Source organism: Charadrius vociferus, unplaced genomic scaffold (genome assembly GCF_000708025.1).
Source record: "Charadrius vociferus isolate BGI_N301 unplaced genomic scaffold, ASM70802v2 scaffold828, whole genome shotgun sequence".
Classification (NCBI taxonomy): Eukaryota; Metazoa; Chordata; class Aves; order Charadriiformes; family Charadriidae; genus Charadrius; species Charadrius vociferus.
The window spans coordinates 353,372-358,923 of NW_009649708.1; positions in this window are offsets into that span (position 1 = coordinate 353,372).

Here is a 5,552-nt window from a genome sequence, read left to right on the forward strand (position 1 = left end):
CCCTCACCCTTTTCCTTTTCTCCACGCTCCAGGGAGTTTCTGCATCCCTTGGCTTCCCTCGCTAACTTCTCCTAGCTCCTGTGGACTTCTTTTTCTCCCTCATCAGCTGATAATGGCCTTCAGATCTGTGAGAAATGGGGTGATGTTCCTCGCACAGAGCTGTGCTGTCCCCTCAGGGTTGGAGCAGGGGGCCGGATGGACAAAGGGACACCACTGAGGTTGTGCGGTTGGTGAGGAGATCTGCCGCCCCTTGGCGTGGCGCTCAGCCTGGCTGCCTGCTAGCCATCCCTGCCAGCTCGAACAACGGACGTGCTGCCACTTCTGGGTAATAAAATCCTTCCTCCGCACACGTATATCCCCAATCAGGGGCTTTTATTGTTCTTTTTTGTTGTTTTCCTTTAGAGCTGGCCACGTCCGTGCGGTGACACCAGAGACACGGGGCAGACACAGCGGCGTGGGCAGGTCTCTGCTGCCGCCAGGTGCAATTGGGTTGCAATGTGGGTAAGGAGTTTAACGGGCTGGAAGCCTCTTTTGGGGACGTGGAGGAAAAAGCAAAGCCTTGCAAAGTGGCAAACGCCAGGGAGGCAACGCCTTGATGCTCCCGGCTCACCGCTGGGCCAGCAGAGGGTTGCCCAGCAGAACCCGGGAATCGGCCCCTGCACCTCCATCCTGAAGAAGCTTTGCTCCTGTGAAGAGCCAAGGGAAAGCGCAGGGGGTGCTCGACCGAGCAGGGCATGCCATGGGAGGGGACCCCCACGACAGCGACGGTCCTGCACGATGGGAAGAGGGGCAGCTGACGGAAGGGTAGGGGGACTCCACCAGGTGGGTGGGGGGACTCCACCAGGTAGATGGAGACCAGCTCTGGAGCCTGGCAGAGATCAAAAGGGGAGAGGAGGCTTCTCCTGGCTCTTGGGGTGCTGGGTGCCCCCCCGAGTGGGGCTGGGATGCACCAGGCGAAGGCAGGACAGCGGCGGGCAGCCCCGGGGGCTGTGCAGGCAGGAGCACAGCGGGGGCGGTGGGAGTAGCGTGGTGGGGGGGCCCAGCTGGTGCGTGGGCCCACAGAGAAGCTGCACAGAGGAAGGAGAAAAGGAAAAACGGCTTCTTTAGATATCCGGGTGCCGTGGGAAGGCAGGTGGGGGGCAAGGCTTGGGCGGGGGGGAGCAGAGCCCGAGGGGAATCCCTGGCTCTGGCACAGGAGGGAATGGGGAGTCGTGTCCAGGCAGGGAGCTGGGCAGGAGGAAGGCAGAGCCCTTGGGGCTGGAACAAGCTCCAGTGACCAAGCCCCACCGGTGACCACAGGCATCGCTGAGGCAGCCACCGGGCTAGGAGCAGGACTCTCCTGGTAGCCCACAAACCCCACCAAAGCGTGGTCCCCCAGAGCCACCAACACATAGACTAAGCCCCTCCACCCCCTCCAAGCCCAGGGTGGCATCCTGGGGGACCCTTTCTCCTGGAGCCACCATCCTGCCCTGCCCAGGGAGGCGCTGGGACATGCCCAAGGGAACAGGCTCCCACTCCAGCTTTTTCAGACCTTCTGGGCTTGGACCCTGACTCCTGATGGACCTTCTGGCTTGGGGCCGGGGGCAGAGCTCCAGCTCTGCAGGGCTACAGTGGGAGATCTCTTCCAGACCATCAGGTACCTGCTGGGATGATACATGTACGGCCAAGGGAGGGGGGGCATGTTACTGATCTGGATCTGTTGTTCTGTACATCCACATACATCCAGCTGCCTGTCCCTCTCCTGTTCAGCGCTGGCTGTTTCCCTCACTGAAGGTGATGGCCAATGACAGACTCCTCCACTGCCCTGTGGCTGCTGATACACGTTCCCAAGGGGACAGGAACACCCGTGAGGAAGCACAGCCAGCTGGCTGGTGACAACAAGAGCTTGGCTGTGCCCAAGGAGCATCTCTCTGGCTGCCTTAGAAGCAAAGTCTGGGTGCTCCTCACCATGGGATGGTGGCCAACAGCTGGAACTGGCCCTGAAGCGGTCCAGGGCCTTGTATTTTGCATTGAGAAGACAATCCAGCACTGAGAAGACATCCAGCATGCTTGGGACATGGAGAGAGTCCCTCTACATGATGACCGCTCCGTAATGCCTTCATGTCTTCAGGGTTGCCAGCTTGGTTCCTCACGCATGTAACCACATCTGCCTTGCTTCAAAGCCTTCTCTCTCCTTCCATCACAAGAAGCAGGACCCTGCCACCTCCCACCGGTGGTGCCACCTGCATGCTTTTCTGCCCACGGAGGAGCTGGTCCCCTGGGGCAGCTGCCCCCCAAGAGCCCCTAAAATGCCATGAGTGGGGTCATGACATGGGCAACCACTTCTCAGGACGGCATCTCCTGGGTCAGCAGCTGATGGAGGGTGGACTGAGATGGAACCATGAGCTGGGCTTGACTAAAAGGGATCGTTTAAATAAGGGGCAGGGAAAAATGAGCCGGGGCAGGAGTCCTCCGACCACAGGAGACAGTGCAAGAGGAGTGTGGCAGAACGGCAAGGGAGGAGGTGGCACCCTGAGGGAAGGAGCCGGTGTTGGTGGGAGGTTGGTGGGGTGAAGGTGCCGCAAGGTGTGTTTAATTCCCTGGATGGCTTCAGCAAAGGACACCCTAGCAGCAAGACGCAGCTTCTCCCAGCTGTGCTTGTCTGCAATACAGCCATCCATGCTTCCCCAAAATACTTGGGAGGGCTGGAGTAGGCCAACTCCACCACCCTCATCGATGCTGCAGGGAGCCTATTTTAAGCCTTGCTAACGTAGGAGGATTAAATTTGGCTGGCTGAGACACGTCCTGCTCCCAGCTGTCCCCCAGCCTCCCCTGAGGTTGGCAGCTCTGCTGCAGGCACGGCTTGTGATGCAGGAGGCTGCCCTGGGCCTCCAGGGTCGGCTGCCCTGTACAAGGGGAACCCAGAACTGGGGCATCTTCTTGGCCGTGCAGGCACCTGGCTTGACTTGAAGGCAAAAACTCTTCTGGGCATTGGCATCAACGGGTTGACCTGTGGGAATCTGGTGGGAAGCACCGTGGGCTGAACCCCAGTGATACGGGTGGGTTGGAAGTGGGCTGAGGTCTCCAGCCCCATGGTCCCCACTACAGTGCCCTTACTGGGAGGGAGCTGAGTGATGGGGGGATCTGTGCCTTCCCCCCCATCCCACACTGCCAGCCCTGAGGCTGCCTGCTGGCGATGCAGGTGCCGGGGGAGCTCTGCCAAGACCAACTCGGTGATCCACCTCGACAGGCACCGTGCTCCCCGGCGGGGCATGCGGTCCTCTCGTTTGCCTTCTCTCCCCCGAACCTCCGCATACGCTACACGTTCCTGGTCAAGCGCGTTGTTTTATTAATTTATAGAGTGTTTGCTGCTGGAGGCCTTGCAGAAGAGCCTTATGGAAAATTGCATTTTGCCGGTGCAGATTTATCTGCCCGGAGCCTGCAGTGTGTATATTTAAGCGAGCGTCACACCCAGCCGTCGCTGGCTGCGTTACCAAACGCTGTCTGGAGGCTGGGCAGCGAGGGACAAATGTTGGGCCGGAGGAAATGAGGCAAGCGGTGGAGGGGAGAGCACTGATTTACACCCTGCAGGGCAGACCACGACCTCCTCCTGAGCCCCGCACCGGCCTCCGTCACCAATTCCCGCTGCCACAGGGAGCATCACTCGGTGGCTCTTCCTCTGCTCTCTCGTGTGGAAGACGGGGGTAATAATACCCATCACCTATTTGCGAGGCTGTTGTGAATTTTCATGAGCTACCATCTGAACGGGGCTTTGAGCAGGAAAACTGCTGTATCAGCTCTAGGCAATGATAAACAATACTCAGCATTTACATATTCAAAGCACTTTGATTAACTCTTGGGGTTTAAGGACTTGAGTCGATTCCCGCCCAACCATAATGGCAGCTGGACGGGGTTAGCGGTGCCACTGGGTGCGAGCCGGGGGGGAGAGCTGGGGCTTCACCTTGCCGGGCAGAGGTAGGGGAAACCCCTCGCCGAAGTCACGCGAAGCACCTCCTGCCTTAATTCCCTGCCCGATAAAGGAGAAATAAATACGGCTGGTCCCCGCCTGCAGGAAGGGGCGAGATCCCGCGATGCCAAGCAGGCACGGAGCGTGGAGTAGAATCGGTTCTGCTGCAAAAGCTGTAACCAGGTGTTAAATAGCTGTGAAATTCTAACTTGAATCATGCAGGAATTGCCAAATAAAGGGATTCTTCTTTTCCTTTTTTGAAAAAAAGAAAAAGAAAAAAAAAATTAGAGAAAGATGGGCCTATGCCTCCCCTCATGCAAAACGCTGTAGATACGGTGTGACCTCCTCCCCAGCTCACCTGCCAGTACCACAGGGGCAAAAAGCAAAGGAGAGCAAACAGAGGAGGGCGATTTATCATTTCATTCAGCAGATTTTTTTCTTTCTTACCAAGTCTTTTCAGTTCCCTGGTTTTAAATGCCCCCACCCCCGCACCGTCCAGCGGATGGTCAGTCTCCCCCAGGGTGCCTGCTGCAAGAGGATCCTTCAGCATTATTATTAAAATCACTGTCAAATGAGAGCGAAACCTGGTGAAACTTTGGTCCTGCCGTCACCCCGTGACTGTGACTTCAGATCAGGCAGCGGCCGGGGGCTGCCTGCGCAGGGGAGGGGTGTCCGTGGGGAACTGCCAACCACCAGGCTAAACCCCTGCCTAAGCGCTGCCGAGCCGCCCCGTCAGCTCCTTCTGCCATTAATTAAAGGCACTCTCGGAAAAAAGTAGCTCTCCCTGCTCCAGCACAGGGGGACAGCCGTCATCCCACACCGCATGATTTCAGTGCATCCCCCTCCTGCCACCACCCTGAGGCAGATGGGGCTGCTGCGATGTCCGATGTCGCTGTCGTTATTCACCACGCGCCGTGTCCCTGGCCCTGAAAATCCGGCGCTGGCTGGGAAAGATAAAGGGCAGAGATGCAGCCATCCCTCTCGGGCGGTTGCAAGCGGTGAGCTGGGCTGTGCTGGCCGCGGCGCATGAGCACTGCGAGCCAACCTCTTTGGTTTCCTATATTAAAAAAGGTTTCCCTGCCGCCAGGAAGGAAACTTTGGGCAACGTCCCCCTTTGCAAGCAGCCTGAAAGCAGCAACCGGAGCAAAGCCCTCGCCAGCTCCGGGGATGGCAGATGCTCGGAGCTGGCAGGGATGGGGCGAGCATGGGGGGATCTGCATGGGCACAACGGCTCTGGTCCTTGTCCCAGAGCTGGTGGCTGGTCGTGGAGCTCTTTGTACCCAGTGGAGACACCTGCGAGGAGCTGCGAGGCCCTGGGTTATGGGACAAGAACAGCAGGAGAGCCGGATCCTGCCGCCGTGTCTGAAACTGCTCCGTGAATCGGGGGGAGGGAGAGACCCCCAAGCGAAATGTCCCAGCTGCAGGAGGCAGGACCGGGGAGGACGAGGGGGAGCCCGGGGCTGGGTTTGGGCTACAGGGCTGATCCCATCCCTCCGCGTCCACCGGGTCACAAGGACACGGTGACGGGGCAGCATCACCCCAAGCACAACTCCCGTGTGACCCCCCCCAACCCCCCCAGCGGGTACTCCCGGGGCTGCGGGACATT